Source organism: Xenopus laevis, chromosome 1S, assembly GCF_017654675.1.
Source record: "Xenopus laevis strain J_2021 chromosome 1S, Xenopus_laevis_v10.1, whole genome shotgun sequence".
Taxonomy (NCBI): domain Eukaryota; kingdom Metazoa; phylum Chordata; class Amphibia; order Anura; family Pipidae; genus Xenopus; species Xenopus laevis.
Window position 1 is genome coordinate 139,436,487 of NC_054372.1, and position 19,926 is coordinate 139,456,412.

The following is a 19,926-nucleotide window of genomic DNA, read 5'->3' on the forward strand; positions in this document are numbered from 1 at the left end:
GCACCTGTTAGCTGTTCTGGGCTCTCTGCTAAAAGCCAATTAAGTGTGAAACTTTGTTTCTTTTTCTGGCTGTTCAGTGCAGAGAAAAGAGGGACTTTCCAGTACAAATGAGGGACTGCGGGTTGAGCTGTCAAAAGAGGGACTGTCCCTCCAAAAAAGGGACAGTTGGGAGGTATGTGTTACCGGCCCTGGCCGTAGGGGAAAAATATACCGCCTTCCTATAAATTTATCTTTTTTCCCTATTCATAACATTGGGATCAGCCATCCTTTTTACCAGCCAGGCCGGTAAAATACCGGCCAGGTGGCAACCCTACCTGGCCGGTAAAAATTAAGGTTGATCCCAATGTTATTAATAGGGAAAAAAATAAATATATAGGAAGGCCGGTATTTTTTTCCAGAAAAGGTGGCAACCCTAGTTGCCGCTAGAGTTCCCACCTTTTCCGGAAAACAATACCAGCCTTCCTATATATTTTTTATTTTTTCCTATTAATAACATTGAGATCAACCATAATTTTTACTGGCCATGCCAGTAAAATACCGGCCAGGTGGCAACCCTAGTTGCCGTCTGTTCGATGCTTAGGGTTGCCACCTTTTCTGGAAAAAATACCGGCCTTCCTATATTCTTGCCGTTTTTTCCTATTATAGGATCCCTTATTCGGAAACCCGATATCCAGAAAGCTCCGAATTACGGAATGGCTGTCTCCCATAGATTCCATTTTATCCAAATAATCCAAATTTTTAAAATGATTTTCTTTTTCTCTGTAATAATAAAACAGTAGTTTGTACTTGATCCCAACTAAGATATAATTAATACTTATTGGAAGCAAAACCAGCCGATTGGGTTTATTTAATGTTTAAATGAATTTCTAGTAGACTTAAGGCATGAAGACCCAAATTATGGAAAGATCCATTATCTGGAAAGCCCCAGGTACTAAGCATTCTGGATAACAGGTCCCATACCTGTAATAACATTAGCATCAAGCATTATTTTTACCGGCCAGGCCGGGAAAATAATGGCCAGATGGCAACCCTATCGATGTTTGGTGTAACTAGCTTAAGAGCCAATGTTATTAACAGTTTTATCAAAGCAATATAATATGCTATTTTTCCTTAAAGTTTGACAACCACAGTTAATAGATGTTAATAGGGTCCCTTCAATGCTTGCACAAATCCTCTTCTGCACCTACCCCCCAAAAAATGTTGCAGTATTTTTTTTTACATCTTTCCCTGTGCAGAAGCTGCTGCATGACTCCGATAAAAATGTTTCTGCCCTCACCTTCCAGCACCAGGATGAGCAGCCCATTTGCAGTTACTCGGTGATCAAGGATATTAACATTTTAAGTAAATATTGGTTTCTCCTGTAAAGTAATGGATTTTATGCAAGCAAGTTTTATGATCCCTTTTCGAGCTCTAAATAAAACAACACATACAAAACAAACACACACACACACACACACACAAACTGTGATTTGTTGCCCCACAGAAAAACCATTTTAAGTCCCCACTGCCTCACCAGAACCGTGGGAAAGACGTTAAGCTGATTTACTGGTAAATTGTGCAATGTACAAAAACGAGCAGCATGTTTTTGCACTTTGTGCCTTGCTCGTTGCTCCCTGAAATTCAACTAAATAGGCCCTGGCATTTCAAGTACACAGAGGCCCAATCAGCCCACTTAATACTGGCTTTCTATGGCACCTTATAGCAGCCCCTCTGGCATTTGTCAGAACCCACAGATTGCCAGTCTGGGACTGCCGGTGTGTCTAGATTATAGTGCAAATAATTGTTTAGTATAGTATACCATCAATGTATTTCCCTAGACTACTTTATAGTTGGGGTTATATTGTCAGTATAGAAATTATTAAGATGATGTTTGATAGATTGTTTGTCCAGTTTAGTTTGTAGCAAAGTAAATATCTACAGATTGACCTGCTGGGCCTGATTAGCTGTGCCTGGCTAATTGGGGCTTTAGAACTTTAGCATGTTAGTTTGATTCTCCTTCGCATAGATGCTTGACATTATCATGCCGTGTTTGGTGTCAAACTTCAAAATAATAAGTAGGGGCAAATTTACTAAAAGGCGAAGTTACTAACGGGAGCTGGCGTATATTCGCTAGCGAAGTAAACATACTCTATCGCTACTTCGCACCCTTACGCCAGGCGAAGTTGCGCTCTAGCAAAGGGACGTAAATACTTTAATTCACTAAGTTGCCAATTTTACTGAACGTTATGTCTTGTGCCAGACTTTATTTTGCCAGCTCAGACCAGGCAAAGTGCAATAGAGTAGATAGGAGTTTGTCAAAAAAAAGTTGATAGGCTGAAAAAGATCGAAATTTTTTTTGGGGTACCCTCCTTCCCCCTAACATTTGGCATCTAAACTATACAGTGGGCACATGTGTAGGGCAATATAAGACCTCTATTAAATTTTAGTAAGTTTCCCTGACTTTGTGTAGTGTAGTGTATTTGCTGCAGCATACACGTCAATTGTACTTTCACTGCACGCCGTATGCTAATTAGGCATCACTAGCTTAACTTCGGACTGGTTATCGTATTATCATATTAACCGTTCGGTAATCTGTGCGCAACTTTGGATCTTTGTGAATTTGCGCAGCCCAGCGAAACTACGCCTGGCGAAGTGCAGCAAAGCCGTCGCTAGCGCATTTTCGGCACATAGTGAATTTGCCCCGTAGACTCCAAAGACTCCAATTGCCTGAATATAGGTCTTACTTTGTGAGTTCCTGGGTGTACCTAAATTACTTTTCTGACTTGATTCCTGGTTCTTGACTTTTCTGCTTTGATTCTCACTAGGCTGAATGCTTCCTGTCCTGACTTTTGCCTAGATTTAGACATTGAGCTTCTTAAACCTTTGGATACTGCGTATTGAACTATTTCATAATTTATCTACATGTGAAATTGGACCTCTATATGAAAGTGTAACTGATAATATTTTACAAGTGTATACATATTACAATATATTCTAATATACTGTATCTTGTATTTGAATGTTAGCTTGATAAAGATCCAAAGCTGGCTACTGTTACTGCTGTTGCACTGTAAGTGAAAATAAATACTTCCCATGTCATTTAATCAGCTGTCTTTTGTGTTATTAGTTGGAATTAACAACGAAGAGAATATCAATGGACAAATAAATACTGCTTTCAGTTGAAACTGCATTTATTATTATTATTATTATTAACATGTATTTATATAGCGCCAACATATTGCGTAGCACTGTAAAGTAAATGTGATTATACAACTACATCACATGAATTACATACATAGAATATATGGAGTAACAAACATCACAATCAATACAGGTACAAAAAGGTGAGGAAGGCCCTATGCATAGGCATACAGTCTAAAGGGAAGGGAGTAGTACACAAGGTGTGGGAGTGGGCAAGATCGAATTAAGTGGGTGAGAAATGTGGTATTGCGTTTGGTAGTTAAGCAGAGTGAGGGTAGGCTTCTCGAAAGAAGTGCGTTTTCAGAGATTTCTTGAAAGTAGAAAGGTTGGGAGAAAGTCGGACAGACCGTGGGAGAGCGTTCCAGAGGAGGGGTGCAGCCCTTGCAAAGTCTTGAATGCGAGCATGTGAGGAGGTAATGAGAGAAGAGTTGAGTAGCAGGTCAGTAGAGGAGCATAGTAAGCGAGTGGGTGAGTATATAGAGATGAGTTTAGAGATGTAGGGTGGGGCAGAGTTATGAAGTGCTTTGAAAGTCAGTGTCATTAATTTGAATCTGATTCTGAAAGGTAACGGAAGCCAGTGCAGGGATTGACAGAATGGCGAGGCAGAGGAGGAGCGGTTGCTGAGGTGTATGAGCCTCGCAGCAGTGTTCATTATGGACTGGAGAGGTGACAGTCTCTGGAGGGGGAGGCCAATTAAAAGAGAGTTACAGTAGTCTAGACGCGATATGATGAGAGAGTGAATAAGAATTTTGGCAGCGTCTTGGGTGATAAATGATCGTATTTATGTATTTATGTATCTTTATGTATTTATGTATTTAATATAAGCATGTCTCGCTCTCTTCTAGGCAAATTTTTATTTTTGGCTTTGCAACACTTTAATGGCGTTACTGCCTCAGCTGCACGTCATCTACTAGGTTGGCAGGCCACAAGCTTTTTTACCACCACCTATAGCCTTTTACTGTGATACCATTTCTGAAAGAAAGAAGAGTGTCTATAAAGGGTGAAACTATAATACTGTGCTGTGAGGAATTCTCCTGTGCAAAGAAGAATTGTGCATGAAATTATGAGGGTATTATGGACCTTAAATAGCACGTAGTTTGCAAACTATAATGTAATGTTTACTGGTTTAATATTCAGCCCAGATAAAAGTATTAAAGGGATTGATTTAACCCTACTGAGAAAACGGCTGCATGTGCACAGATGATGTTAAGCCCCCTTTAAAAAATGCATGCATTTAAAAGTAGTAATATAATGCAACAGCCTGTCCCCCTGCAGAGCCAATCTGTTAAAAACTCTTATCTACTTAATATTGCTAATGACTAATTACTGGAAACAATTACCAAATAATTAACTTTTTATGTCTGTAATTGATATATTTTGGTTACATGGAAGAACTAATGGAAAATGTGCTTTCTTTCTTTCTGACAATGACCTTTTTCCGTTAAGGTGACAGAGCAGATATCGCTCAGCAGGAATAGATTTTCCAGATTATTTCATGTAGCGAAATACCAAGTGTCTCCACTTCGAACGTCATGTTCTTTAGAACAGTGCTGAGATTTCCTTGTAACGTTCCTGCAGAAACATAGATCTTCATCTTTACAGTTTATTAACAAAGACATAAAGTAGAAATAATGCAAATGAGATAGAAAAGCAAAATACAGAAGAAATGATTTAAAACGAAAATTTAATTATGTTTCTAATGCAGTACACACGAACTGGATGGAGATGATAATACAAGATGTTTATTGCTTCAATGTTCTTTCTGCAAAATGTAATAAATATATGTTAGAGGCAAGTTCTAGTAAAACTCATCTAAGGTTTTGACTTGGCTCTTCCTTGCTGCTTTTCAATTTTCTCTATCTTTTTGCAGCTTTTTGCCATTAAATTTAATCACATCTTTTTATCAATTCCAGTAATATATGATAGAAGCCAGAGACAGGAAAACAGTATGGTATTGGCTTGTGTTTATCCTATATATCAAAGCAACATGTCAACAAAAGAGCTAAATGATGACAGTAACTATTTGAATGATTGTTTCCCAAACTGTGGCCCTTTAGTTGTTGTTGTAGTAAATAGATTGTGCTTCACCCATAGCTGTATATTAGTTCAAGATCAGCTGAAAGATAATTGTTTGGACAAAATATAAAATATGTGGCCCGGCACAGTCTGTTTTGCCTCAGGCCCTGACATAGCTAAAAATAGACCCAGTAAGAGCCACACTGTGTGGCATATTTATCAAAATCTGTATTTTTCTGGGTATTTTAATAAAAAAGTCAGACAAAACTAGAATCCACGATTGGACCTTATGTAGTATTAAAAAAAGAACAATTTAAAATTGGATCGGGACAAACACTAAAAAATCTAGCATGTTTTTTCCTGAATCGCTAGATTTCTCTCTGGATTTTTCGGATTTTTTTCCTGAAAAGTTCAAAATAGTTGAATTTCGGGCTAATTCCAGCGCAGACACTTGTAAATAGGATAGGGACCTCTCCCATTGACTTAAATACAACCTTGGTAGGTCTGAGATGCCGGATTTATTTTCCATGAAAAATTCTCATTTTATAGTAAAAAAAACCTGAATGTTTTTGGCATTCGGACTTGTGGGGGCACATTTACTTAGCTCAAGTGAAGGATTAGAATAAAAAATACTTAGAATTTCAAAGTATTTTTTTGGCTACTTCGACCATCGAATTGGCTACTTCGACCTTCGACTACGACTTCGACTTCGAACGGTTCGAACTAAAAATCGTTCGACTATTCAACCATTTGATAGTCAAAGTACTGTCTCTTTAAAAAAATCTTTGACCACCTACTTCGCCACCTAAAACCTACCGAGCATCAATGTTAGCAAGGAAGGTCCCCATAGGCTTTCTAGCCAATTTGGGATAGAAGGAAAATCATTCGATCGATGGATTAAAATCCTTAGAATAGTTCGATTCGAAAGATTTAATCGTTCGATTGAATGATTTTTCCTTCGATCGTTTGATCACAGGAAATGCGGTAAATCCTTTGACTTCGATGTTCGAAGTCGAAGGATTTTACTTCGACGGTCGAATATTGAGGGTTAATTAACCCTCGATATTCGACCCTAAGTAAATGTGCCCCTAATAGTTAACCCCCTGTGTGTTGTTGTCAGATGTCAGAGGTCAAATCTACAGTGGGTGTCAGATCAAACAGTAGTGTTTGGGAGCACCCTGGTAATTAGCCAGCTCTTGCATGCTACAAGGTGAGATCCTGCCCCTGCCATTTGTATCCAGTCGAAAAGTATATATCACAGAGCACTCCATAAGCCAGAATAAAATTAAAACTCTTTTCTTTATGTATCCATTAAAAAAACATAGGCAGTTCAGGATCTCATTAATATTACACAATATTATTATATATTAGAGATGATTTATGCAAGGTGCACTTCACAGTATCAAAGTGTGCAGACCAGAACTTGCCACCTGCCATAGACACGCAATAGTAGGATAGCGATTGCAAATGTTATAGTTTGCGATAGTGTGCAGTGTGTGTGCATCTAGACATTGTTATCATTATGCCCAGATACCTTTCAATTGCAAGCTGCCTATAAAGAATCAATAGCTGAAATAATATTATCAGACGAAAAGGAGACATTTTCTACATCTCGCTTACGCATATTAAGAACTTCAATGATGAAATACTATTATTGCTTTTATACATACCTATTTAGACAATCTAATTATGTTAATGCAAGTTCTTTCAAGTAGTTTTCACCAAGGTCTTATCACCAAGGTTTAATATCTTTACCTTTCAGGTTGCATTGATGATTATGGTACTTTATCACCCAACTGGTCTTTTTTTTATTTCTTCAATAACTGTTAAACATTATTTAGCATTTTGAAGCCTTCAAAGTGACATACAGTTTTGGCCCAAGGCTGTTTTGTTTGCATAGAAGACTATTGATCATTACATGACCTTCCAAGAGGTTGTCATAATTGTCAATCTCCAGAAAAGTTATGCAAGTATTAAAAGGTTGTTTCTTTAAGCTATAAATCATAAAGAATACTAAGACTCTCCCTTATATTGTAGTCTGTTAAGCCATGACATGATCGCAGCATGTATATATATAGCTATCTACATATCTATATTTCTGAATCTATATATGGCATGACTCGTGATAAAAATCAAAATTGCCTTGGTACATAAAAAAATGAAAAAGCAAAAAGACAATGGGGCTCATTTATTAATGTATCGCAGCGCATAATTGGACGCAAAAGAGTGCCAGCGCCTTCACAAGCGCGAACGCAAGTATATTTGCATGATATTGCGCATTGAACAGAGCTTTTGCGATGGTTTGGTTGTGCGCTTTGCACAAAAGTTTGGGCAATGATGTCGCAAACAAAGGCGTGTGTGAGAGGGGCGTGGCTGGGGCCATGGCTACAGTGCAAACGGTTTGCAGTTGTCTCTAAAATTGCATCCATACGTGCGCATTAGTGTGCCAGGAAACATATTTTTTACGACTGTCTATTCCTGGCGTAATAGAAATGCTCTTTAAAATGCGCAGGCATGCCTAGCTGCGACAGCAAATGCGCGAATTTACGCACTGCAGTTGTCTGCGTCTAAAATAGCGCACAAATTGCACCTTTCAAGCATTGCGCACTACATTAATAAATACACGCATGCGCAGGGCAAATGTTGGGACTCGGTGTGCTTTTTAGCGCTGCAATGCGTTAATAAATGAGCCCCAATGGCCGCACTCTCAGGACTTAAAAAGTGAAAAAAATATTTATTTAGTCTCCTTCAATAAATATTTTTTCACGTTTAAGTCCTGAGAGTGCTGACATTGTCTTTATCTATCTATCTATCTATCTATCTATCTAGCTATCATTTATCTATATATCTATTTATCTACCTATCTATGTATCTATCTATATATGAAATAATTTACAAAGTGTTCCATGCCTGTAAAAATGCATTAGCCATGGGCTAACCTAGGAAAACCAAGGTTAATTCTAATATCCCTATATGTTAAAGTAGGGGCACATTATTGAATAATACCCAAGTTTTACTATGACATAAGTACCATAACTAAGCATCATTTATCAATATTCGAATTTCGAATTCATGTGAGTTTTTTTTAACTCACATGAATTAATATTTTACTCGAAATTCAAATATTCGATTATTTATTAAAAAATCAAATATCTTAAACTCTGACTCATTTTACCGATTTGAAAACTGGAATCGAATTCGAACCAAATTCGATCAAACTTGATTCGAGTTTTTTTCACCGAAAACATCTCCATATTGCTCATTGCACCTCTCCCATTGACTCCCATGCAATTCACAAGGTTTTAGGTGGCGAATAATCGAATTTGAATATGATCGAAGTATCATAAGTATCGAAAATTTTATTAAAATTTTTATAAAAAACTCGAATCGAGTTTGCATAATTCCATAGTTGCATTTAGACAGTTTTAATCATAAAAAAATTCTTGAATTTGGATTTTCAATTTAACCCTTAATAAATGTGCCCCTATGTTTGATAGAAAGCGCAACAATAAAAAAGAAACTTTAGAAAAACTTTAATGTAAAACTTTGGCATCTAAAAGCTTGAGTTGCCTAGGTAAAATGTAATCGATTAATTTTTTAAAATTTGGAAATGTGTGAGTTTATAGGCGGTTCAAAAATAATAATTAGAATACTAATTTGATGCATTTCAAATTTTGTTCAATCAACATTTTTAGATTTGAATGTTTAAAGGGGTGGTTCACCTTTAAGTTAAATTTTAGTATGTCATAGAATAGCCAATTCTAGGCAACTTTACATGTGGTCTTCATTATTTATTTTTTATCATTTAATTTTCAAATTATTTCCCTTTTTTCTTCTGATCGTTCCAATTTTTTAAATGGGGTCACTGACCCCATTTAGAAAGAAATGCTCTGAAAGTCCAAAAATGTATTATTATTGCTACTTTTTCTCATCTTTTTCTACTCATCTTTTTATTCAGTGCCTCTCCTATTCATAACCCAGTCACTTATTCACATCAATGCATGGTTACTAGGGTCATTTGGACCCTAGCAACCATATTGCTGAAATTGCAAACTGGAGAGCTGCTGAATACAAAGCTAAATGACTAAAAAAAACACAAATAATAAAAAATGAAAACTAAATGCAAATTGTCTCAGAATCTCTCTCTCAACATCATATAAAAGTTATCTCAAAGGAGAACAACCCCTTTAAATAAATAAGCAAACATTTGCTCTAGGAAAAAGTATTTTTGTGACTTAAATTAAAGAACTATTTCAGCAACTTGTTCAAGAATACAATTCACAATGACCATGTAATAGAAATTGCTGTGTATGTACCTAGTTTGTATCAACTAGATGAGGAAATTTACTTTATAATTACTTATAAACTTAAACAATTATTAGAAACTGCAGTGGTTCTTGAATCTGGATGAATGCTGCATAACTTTTTGTAAATTTATAAATGATGTGGATTCTGTGAAAACACAATATTTATTAATGCAGGTCATTTATCAACCCAGCAGTAATAAATGCAGATATAATTAACTGAACCGCTCTCTTAAAGGAAAAATAACACTAGAACTACTGTAGCTTCTGGTTTTGAAGTCTGTCTAGAAGGAGATGTGGAACGCTGCACCACAGATCTTACACAGTTCATGTTGCCCTTTCACCTTATTGGGAAGACATCCCGAATGGTATTTTTGATAAAGCATTGAATATAATAAACTTTATGCAGGATAGCACTGTTATTGGAGCAGGGTACAGTGGATTTCTTACATAAATATTTTTTAGTATTACTCTTTCGTTAATGAGACTTTCTCGATGTAGATTTCTTTCTTAATCTAGATCTTAAATTCCTTAAGGATGTCGAGACAGATTTTGCACTTTTGTTTGTGAGTGCTGCAAAAGTAGTAGGTATGCATTGCTATGACTTCCATGGCTCCCTAGATTGTGATGCATTGTAACTTTGAATTAAAAAGGAAGAAAAAGCACCCCACTAGCTTCTAACTCCCTCAGCAGTCTCTTGTAGTTTGAAGCTACCTAATTATAATAATCTCAATTGCGTGCAAATTTACTAATTACTTTATAGTAATCTTATAAATTCAAAAAAGTGCTTGTGCTATAATTTAACCAGATAAAATCCCAATTGATTTATGATTTAATTAAATAAATGTGATACAATTCATCCCATTATATATGCTTTTATTGTGCATTGTAACTTTGAACACTAACTTAATATTGTTTGATTAATGCTTCCTTATTTAATACTTGAACAAGTTCTAACTTGGTGTGGTATTTATAAGTATATAATATTTAAACCTAGGCATAAAGCATTTCACAATTGCACACAAGGATACTTTTTGTGCCTTTCCCCATGGTTTCTCTGTAGGGGCTGATTCACGGCCTGAGTTTTTCAGCAGGCCAAGTTTTAGCATCATGTGGCATAAGCATTAAATTATGTATTGTGTTTGTAATGGTTAGTGGAAAAAGATAATATAGACAAATGCAGTCCTAATACTGCTAGGTACAGATTTATTAGACTTTACCACTACTTTCCCCTACTATCTATTCATTTCTATGGGATTTTTAGAGGCATGCTTATCAATGGGTGAAAGTTAGAGTTCATTATTTGATAAATACAGCTAAATATCCCATAGAAATTCAAAGAGAGTGGCAGCATTATACTATGATGAGCTTTAATTTCACCCTTTGATACACCTGCCCCTAAGTATTGTCAAAAAAAGGGGTTTCATGCTTGAAATGCTTTGGAAGTAAGATGGTTGCACCTACTGAAGAAATAATGATGGAGAAATATTTGTGCCAAGCATAAAACTGAGCATTCTAAGATTCAGATGCATGAAATAACCTTTAGGCAAACAAAAGGCAGACTGGATGAGCCAATTATACCTTATATACTGTCAGATTCAATGTACCTATATTGTGAGTGAATCATCCTGTCATACTCAGACAGAGAGCATCAAGCAATACATTGGCTTTATTAAATACAATAGCATTTTTTGATGTGGCACTTCTTTTTTATCTGTGTGATGATACAAGCTCAGTATATATGTCCCTGCTAATTTATTTTACCACTTTGATAATGAGTTATTGTCTGCCAGCGCTACTGAAAAGTCGCTTTTTGATGTTCTTTGAAAATTTTTTTTTGATGATCTCCAATTTAAGCCACAGTTTTTTTGTGATAGGTTGATCAGAGGCTTTGTGGAAAAGCGGCATTCGTAAGGAATCATGGAAGGGAAAATATCTATACAGCTAGGTTCAAATGTAATCCTATAAAAAAAGAGAGATCACTAACATTGTTTTCATTTTTACCTCTTTTAAAAAAAATGTTGGCTTTGCCATTAATTAAATGCCTATATGCTCCCTGTAGTCTTGAGAATAATGGCCTTTATAATCAGAACTCTATTATTCATTGTGTAATTTTCCTTCACCACTGTCCACAGACTAAATAACATCCACTGCTCTTACTTACAATAGGTATTTCTAAGTTATCTGTGCTTACTGGTGCATCAAAAAGAAATTTGTACTTTATACCTACTACTGAATGCCCATTAAGTGCAGGGTACCCTGCCACAAGTGTGCAAATGGAAGGTGTGTAAGAGAATGCTCTGATTCATACCCATATGAAAACTATTGTGACATTATTGGTGCATAGATTGTGCCTACTGGCTGCAAATTATTGCCGTGTATATGATACAGATATAGTAATCCTGGTATCCACACAGCTAAGAAAGGGCATCTCCCATGGAATCAATTTTATTTTTTTTAATTATTTCCATTTTATCTGTAATAATAAAACAGCACCTTGTACTTAATCGTAATTAGGCTGTATAAATAGGCATTGGCGACAAAACAATCCTATTAGGTGTATTCAATATATAATTTTTTGCAGTTATAAGGTAAGGTGAACTAAATTACAGAAAGCTGTCTTATCCGGAAAACCCTAGGTCCCAAGTATTATGTATAACATATCACATGCCCATATTTCCATTCTGGATAAGAAGGTTGCAATACTGCTAGAAAACATTGCAGATTACTCCAATTACTACCCGCAGCACTTAGTCTCTGGTTAATAAAAGATACTCTTGGTATACAAATGTGAAAATCACCATTTTATTAAATGAGCATACTAAGTAGGGCACACAAATAGTTTATAAGGATTTCTGTTAGTGGCTTCTAAAGAGCATATTGTCTCTTTATCATTTATCTTATTTTAAAAACTCCAAGTCTGTGGGGACAGAAGCTGCATTTAATCAATATAAACACTATATTTAATGTTGTAAAACAGCAATCATGAAGACAAAGATAGTAATTGAGGAGCACATTGTGGCAGAGGCTAAGAATAACCCCAAAATGTTTTTTTTAAGTATGTTAATAGTAAAAAGATGTGGGTTGAGAGTGTTCGTCCTTAAAGGGGTGGTTCACCTTTAAAACAACTAGTTGTTTTCAGATAGATCATCAGAGATAATGACTTTTTCCAATGACTTTCTATTTTCTAAGTGTGACTGTTTTTCTAATATTGAAGTGTAAAGTGTCATTTTTTACCTTCTGAAGCAGCCATGGGAGTGGGGGTCGCCGACCCTGTAAACTGTTCTAAATTGATACATTTAGTTGATACATTTGTTATCTTTGTCCCTGCTGAGCAGACTCTCTGGGTTTCATTACAGGCAGTATTGATACAATCGTTGCTAATACATCAGAGATGCTGCTGAGAAATGTATCAACTAAATGTTGCAAAATTGTAACAGTTCAGAGTCTGCGCCTGAATTACTGAGCTGCCAGACTGAAACACCAGAGACAGGGACATTCAACTTTAAACTTAGATCTTGGAAAAACATTAAAAAATAAATAATGGAAAGTAATTTAAAAAAGTCATCTAAAAACAATTGAATTGAAAAAATTGTTTGGAAGATGAACAACCCCTTTAAAATAATGATACCAATATGGTTGTAACAGATACTGAAAAGGTAAAGGTTCTAAACTAAAGCTATGTATAAATATATAAAATGACCATAAAATAATCTTTTATGATGCTTTATTTTCTAGCTGACGCAAGGTCATCCATTTCCATTGGAAGAAGGAGGTTCCCTTTAAATATTCAGAAGGGGTTTTTTACTGTGAGAGCCGTTAGGATGTGGAATTCTCTCTCTGAATCAGTTGTACAGGCTGATACATTAGATAGCTTTAAGAAAGGGTTGGATGGCTTTTTAGCAAGTGATGTAATACAGTGTTATGGAAGATAGTTCATAGTACAAGTTCATCCAGGGACTAGTCCAATTGCCATCTTCGAGTCAGGAAGGAATTTTTTCCTTCCTCTGGATCAACTAGCAGTAAGGCAGGTTATATATACTGTATAGACTTAAAAGATTGAATTTGATAGAAAAGTCTTTTTTTCTACCTGTGTGTTATTCTGTTACAACTAATGCAATCTTCACACATTCTTAACAAGAAAACTAGAGGGCATATTTAATATGCGGTGTGAAAAACACATTGCTGGGCTTTGCCTTGTAAAAATGGCGTAATTATTTTATGAGTTTACTTACAAAGGTCTGAAGTGGTGTAAGATAACAATAGCAAATATGGCGTTCACATAAAATAAATCACACCTTGATAAATACGCCATTTATTTTACACAGCTTTTTACACCATTTTTTAAACAAATTTCATAATTGAATGGGGGGGGGGTTCTGATGTGGTGATCCTCTTTTTGGGTAAAAAGGTTCCTTGCTCTTTATCTATAATGTCCTCTAATATACTTGTAAAGTGTAATCATGTCCCCTAACAAGTGTTTTTTTTCCAGAGAAAACAATCCCAACCTTGACAGTCTACCCTCATAATTTAAGTCTTCCGTCCCTCTAACCAATTTAGTTGCACGTCTCTGCACTCTCTCCAGCTCATTTATATCCCTCTTAAGGACTGGAGTCCAAAACTGCACTGCATACTACAGATAAGGCCTTACCAGGGACATACAGATGCAAAATTAGGTTTATGCCCTTTTTTATGTAAGACAGTGCCTCATTTGGTTTAGTGACCACAGAATGACACTGCCCACAACTTGTCATCCACAAAAAAACCTTTAGATCCTTCTCAGTTCTCATTTAGTTTATAACGTGCATGTAAATTATTTTTGCCAAAGTGCATAACCTTGCATTTATCAACATTGAACCTCATTTCCAGTTTTCCAATTTAGTCGAATCAGTCTGTTAATTGGCAGCATCCTGCATGAAACCTATAGTTCTGCACAATTAATATCATAAACAAAAATGGAAACAGTACTTTCAATGCCCTCCTTCAGGTCATTAATAAACAAGTTGAAAAACAAGGGACCTAGTACAGAGCCCTGCGATACTCCACTAACAACATTGGCCCAATTAGAAAATGTTCCATTTACCACCACTCTTTTTAATCTATCTTTTAGCAAGTTCTCTATCCAGGTACAAATACTATGTTCCAGGCCAACATTCCTTAATTTAACCAGTAACCTTCTGTGTGACACTGTATCAAATGCTTTAGCAAATCTCAGATGTTCAAGCTGATCAACTTATACATCAATTTCATACTGATAAGTCTAGGGGTCCAGTGGCCCCCTCTGGGAGGGTAATGTATTATTACTATTTGATGTGCACACTGCTTTGCCTGTCCTTTTATACTTGCTGCCCATGTGATGTCACTGTGCGTTGCGCAAAATTCACATATGTTATTCTCCCTCACAATTCTCCCTGCCCAACATAGTTCTATTTCCTGTATTGCGCTTCTTGTCTGATTATCTGTTCTTTGATTCTTGCCTGTCCCTGACTTCTAATAATTCGCTGCCTGTACCATTGACCATTCTTTCAGATCCTGACTTTGTACTGCATTACTATTGGTTTTGACCTAGGCCTGTGACCTCAACTACGCCTCTTGTCGTCTGATTTCGTACCGCAGTGCCTGTTTTATTTTGACCTCGGCCTGTCCCACGACTACACTTCCTGTACCCCATTCTTCCTGTCATACGTTATGATTCCCTTGTCTGCCCAGAACTCTTGCCTTGGTTCCCCTACATTAAGACCTGGTGGCATCCGAGTAGCAGAAAGCTCCTCCTGAAGCAAAAAGCATATGAGCAGGAGGCTTAGGCTTGCATCTGCTGTACTCTTTAGAAGTGTACTCAGATATGTTTGAAAACTGAATATGTTTTTAAGATACATAAACCAGACAAAGGTACTTATTGGTTTATTGACTTTATCAGTTGGTATAAAGGGAATCAATCCATAATGAAAGTAGAGTGCTCACAAATGCTTTACAAAGTTGCTGTAGGTGTCAGTTAAAGCAGGCAAATTATAATGGATGCTTGACTAACTAAAAACAATTGTTTGAATCCAGGGTGGCCACTAGGTGCTGCCCAAGTACTGTTATAAGGATTTTTAAGATGAAAATTATTTTAGAGCAGTGATGTAGTGAACTGTGTTTATTGGGTTTCAACCTCTACAATCTGTATGTTTATTGCAGATTAAGTTTCCGTGCTGTACTGTATGTGTTATATTGGCCTGATTAACCCAAGCTTGCATTAATTCAGCAGAGTTACAACTATATTGTATATGCCACATCCGGAACAGCAGCATCAGGGAAACATTCCTATTACTACTCTGCAGACTTCTCATCTCAGGGTTAATGTATGAATCATTGTGTTGTGAAGGCAGAAGTGGGAGAAAATGAAGCTTGTGTTGTTATTGTTGGTGACATGGACAATCATTCTTATTCTCTTTATCTATTGCATCGTACATGTAATAACACGGATAGTGAGAGCAGATGGCAGTTTCTAGCAAAGGGCAAGCAGCACAACCAAATTACTGTCAAATACTACAATGTTATTGGGTTGGCTCAGGCTCCATCTGTTTTCTTATCTCTCTGCCCCCTTTTCTTTTCCTGCTGTTGCCCCTTAAAATTGTTCATCCACAACATGGTATGTAACACCTAAATATTAGTTAGAATTTAAGTATTACATTCTATATATGTGTGCATGTGTATCTGTAAAGGTACAGTATAAACTCTGAATTACTATTCTATTTTGATGCTGCAGCAAACTCCAAATAGCACTTTTGCACTCCTAACACCATGGTCAGGATGTTGTAATCTACTGTGATAAGTTACACCATGAAGTGATAAGGACAAGATGAATTGCCTGCTGCAAAACAACACAAGCAGCATCGCATAATACATTATCAGCTATCAAGACATTTTTTACGTATAGAGCTGTAAATGCTATGAAATGCCTTCTCACATATAGGAAATCCTTGCTTCAGTTTTTGAGCCTTTTTAGAAGAAATCAAAACTCAGAACTGCAAGAATGTTGCCATTAATATATGTCATTAAATGGGATATACTGTAAACGCTCTGTCAGTTTATATATCATTTGGAATATATATATTTTTTTTGCTTTAGAGAAATCACTAGAATTGTAACTGCTAGTTATGAGCAAAACTGGACTGTTTTACTATGTTAAAAAATGGTAACATTTTGACAAAGTGGCTATTTTTTTGTCTGCATTTTTTTATCTTTCTTCAAATGCAATGGCATTAAAGCACTTTTTTAAAAAAAAATTGTATCGCTGTTGGTGGAATTTTTTTGGGCATTTTTATCCCATGAGAAAAATGCAAAATTCAAAGCCATATTCGCAAATGTTTTCACAATTGGAGTGTCACGAACGCTGCCCGGAGCAGTTCCAGGAGCTCCGGGTGGCGCATCTATGTCTACCGGCGTCGCTCCCAAAATGGCGGCGCCCATGGCCGCCACATGGGTAGCGGCGCCGGCGCAAACACGCCAGCACATCGACGCCAGCGTCAGTGACGTCACTATGGCGCCAAATTCAAACATAAAAACGCTACCCAGACCCCTTGTCCGGTGAAGCCCACGAGTTCTGTTCCCCGAGGTATATCTAGGGTAACTCATGTAGGGGGCACTACTCCGAAGTCTCAAGAGAACACTCACAGGTTTCTCCTTCCTTTACAGATTCGCTTAGCCACTAAGACCATTGTCGGCTCAGCTTTCATTGACTCTGGAGCTGCTGGGAACTTCATGGACGCTCTTTTCGCCAAACACATGGAAGTTCCCTTATTCCCATTGTCCACTCCGCTTCGTGTCACTGCCATTGACGACAGACCCCTGGAGGCTGAATTTATCTCTAAGACGACAGGGGAATTGCCTGTGCAGGTTGGGACGCTGCATAAAGAAAGACTATCGTTCCTAATTATTTCCTGCCCATCCGTTCCTGTTGTTTTGGGTCTCCCTTGGCTGCGCCTGCATAATCCCACCATTGACTGGTCCGCAGGACAGATTTCCCGTTGGAGCCCATTTTGCCAGCAGCATTGTCTTCCTGCTGAACCCCTCCAGAGGGTGAATATCTCTATGTCTGATCTGAAGACTCTACCCTCCTTCTACAGGGAATTCTCTGATGTATTCTGTAAGAAAGCCGCAGAATTCCTTCCTCCACATCGATCATACGATTGTCCAGTCGATCTCCTGCCAGGAACCATGCCCCCTAGGGGTCGCACCTATCCTCTTTCTCCAGCTGAGACTTCCGCTATGAAAGACTATATTCAGGAAAATCTCCAGCGGGGGTTTATCCGCCCCTCTACTTCTCCTGCCGGTGCAGGTTTCTTCTGCGTGGAAAAGAAGGATGGAGGCCTACGTCCTTGCATTGACTACCGGGGCCTTAATAAGATCACTATTAAAAACCGGTACCCCTTGCCTTTGATTGCTGAACTCTTTGACCAATTGAAAGGGGCTAAGATTTTCACTAAATTAGATCTCCGTGGGGCGTACAACCTCATCCGCATCCGTGAAGGGGACGAATGGAAGACGGCATTCAACACTCGGGATGGGCACTATGAGTATCTCGTGATGCCCTTTGGCCTCTGTAACGCCCCCGCTGTCTTTCAGGAGTAGGGATGTAGCGAACGTCGGAAAAAAAGTTCGCGAACATATTCGCGAACTTGCGCAAAAACGCGAGCGGTTCGCGAACGGTTCGCGAACCCCATAGACTTCAATGGGAAGGCGAACTTTAACATCTAGAAAAGACATTTCTGGCCAGAAAAATGATTTTAAAGTTGTTTAAAGGGTGCAACGACCTGGACAGTGGCATGCCAGAGGGGGATCAAGGGCAAAAATGTATCTGAAAAATCTGCCTGTGTGTGCTTGGAAGAGATAGTGTAGGGGGAGAGCTGTTAGTGATTTCAGGGACAGATGATAGTAAGTTTGCTGGCTAGTAATCTGCTTGATACTGCTCTGTATTGGAGGGACAGAAGTCTGCAGGGATTTGAGGGACATTTTAGCTTAGGTAGCTTTGCTGGCTAGTAATCTACTGTTCTCTTTAAACAACTGCCATACGTTGACCTTGTAGGCATTGTTTGCCCAGTTTTTTTGGACGCAGCCACTGAAGCACAGTTGCCAGAAAAAATATGCCATATAAATGCTGAAAATAGTCATTTTTCGCCATACGTTGACCTTGTAGACATTGTTTGCCCAGTTTTTTTGGACGCAGCCACTGAAGCACAGTTGCCAGAAAAATTATGCCATATAAATGCTGAAAATATAAATTTTTTTGGTTGCAGCCACTGAAGCACAGAGGCCAGAAAAATTACGCCATATAAATGCAGAAAATATGCATTTTTTTGGTCGCAGCCACTGAAGCACAGTTGACAGAAAAATTATGCCATATAAATGCTGAAAATATAAACTTTTTTGGTTGCAGCCACTGAAGCACAGAGGCCAGAAAAATTATGCCATATAAATGCAGAAAACATGCATTTTTTTGGTCGCAGCCACTGAAGCACAGTTGACAGAAAAATTATGCCATATAAATGCTGAAAATATAAATTTTTTTGGTTGCAGCCACTGAAGCACAGAGGCCAGAAAAATTATGCCATATAAATGCAGAAAATATGCATTTTTTTGGTCGCAGCCACTGAAGCACAGTTGCCAGAAAAAATATGCCATATAAATGCTGAAAATAGTCATTTTTTGCCATATACGTTGAGTCAACGTATGGCAAAAAATGACTATTTTCAGCATTTATATGGCATATTTTTTCTGGCCTCTGTGCTTCAGTGGCTGCGGCCAAAAAAACTGGGCAAACAATGCCTACAAGGTCAACGTCGTTGAGTGACCCCGAAACGTTGCTCACTACCGCAATAAACGTGCAAGGAGATCCTTGCTTACACTAAGCTGTGTGCCGTGGATACTTTGTACTATTAAATTTAACACATGTGCCATGCAGGGCACATGTGTTAAATTGCCTAGTCTCAACGCTGCCAACAGATTGCTTCCATTGTCACACACCACTTTTCCGATCTGCAGTTGGTGTGGGGTCAGCCACCGATCGGCCTGTGACTGCAGAGATGACAGGAGTACAGATCCGGTATGGTTTTTGCTTTCCAGGCACGTCATCCCCAAGACAGCGTGACAACGGCGTACCTGGCACGTCGAATAGCCTAGGGGGAGCTGGGGGTGCACAGGTGTGGAGGAGGAGAAGGAGGACCCAGCAGCAGAGTAAGAAGAAGAAGAAGACGAGGTAGAGAGCGATGGAGGAGTAGAGGTGGTGGCAGAACCGCGTGCAATCCGTGGCGGTGACACCAACTCCACTGTTGTTGTTGAGCTACCCATTCCCTGCTTCCCAGCCATTACCAAGTTCACCCAGTGGGCAGTGTAGGTGACATACCTGCCCTGACCATGCTTGGAGGACCATGCGTCAGTAGTCATA